The sequence below is a fragment of the Oncorhynchus gorbuscha genome, linkage group LG08 (genome assembly GCF_021184085.1).
Source record: "Oncorhynchus gorbuscha isolate QuinsamMale2020 ecotype Even-year linkage group LG08, OgorEven_v1.0, whole genome shotgun sequence".
In the NCBI taxonomy this organism is placed as follows: Eukaryota; Metazoa; Chordata; class Actinopteri; order Salmoniformes; family Salmonidae; genus Oncorhynchus; species Oncorhynchus gorbuscha.
In genome coordinates this window covers 29,512,733-29,513,627 of record NC_060180.1, presented here as the reverse complement: position 1 = coordinate 29,513,627, position 895 = coordinate 29,512,733, and positions in this window count along the sequence as shown.

Here is an 895-nt window from a genome sequence, read left to right as displayed (position 1 = left end):
CACCTGTGTTTGCGTCTATCCTTCACACTTAACGTGCGGCGACAAGGATGGCCGAATTTCCCCTATCACCACCCTCTCCTATTTTTGCTCTGTCAGTTGAGCCCCCAGTTGAGCCCCCAGCTCCATGGTCTCTTTGGATTCCCCGTTGCTGCCTGGTGACCACACCAGTATGAGGCAAATCTACTAGGCAAAGCTAGCTCGTGTAAATTTGGTGCACTGCAGGGCGAAATGGTACGTGAGCAACTCATTGAGCATTAAAACAACAAAGTACGCGAAAGACTGCCAGTGGCAAATCGTCAGGTTCGACTAACAAAAGCACTCCTGCTGGCTTTTCAAGTGGATTCTGTGGCAGAATGTGCTGCAAAGCTAGCCTCTCTCTCTCTCTCTCTCTCTCTCTCTCTCTCTCTCTCTCTCTCTCTCTCTCTCTCTCTCAGAGCCCTAGGTCTGGGCGCCCTCTCTCTCTCTCTCTCTCTCTCTCTCTCTCTCTCTCTCTCAGAGCCCTAGGTCTGGGCGCCCGCTCTCTCTCTCTCTCTATCTCTCTCTCTCAGAGCCCTAGGTCTGGGCGCCCGCTCTCTCTCTCTCTCTATCTCTCTCAGAGCCCTAGGTCTGGGCGCCCTCTCTCTCTCTCTCTCTCTCTCTCTCAGAGCCCTAGGTCTGGGCGCCCTCTCTCCTCTCTCTCTCTCTCTCTCTCTCTCTCAGAGCCCTAGGTCTCTCAGAGCCCTAGGTCTGGGCGCCTCTCTCTCTCTCTCTCTCTCTCTCTCTCTCTCAGAGCCCTAGGTCTCTCAGAGCCCTAGGTCTGGGCGCCCGCTCTCTCTCTCTCTCTCTCTCTCTCTCAGAGCCCTAGGTCTGGCGCTCTCTCTCTCTCTCTCTCTCTCTCTCTCTCTCTCTCTCTCTC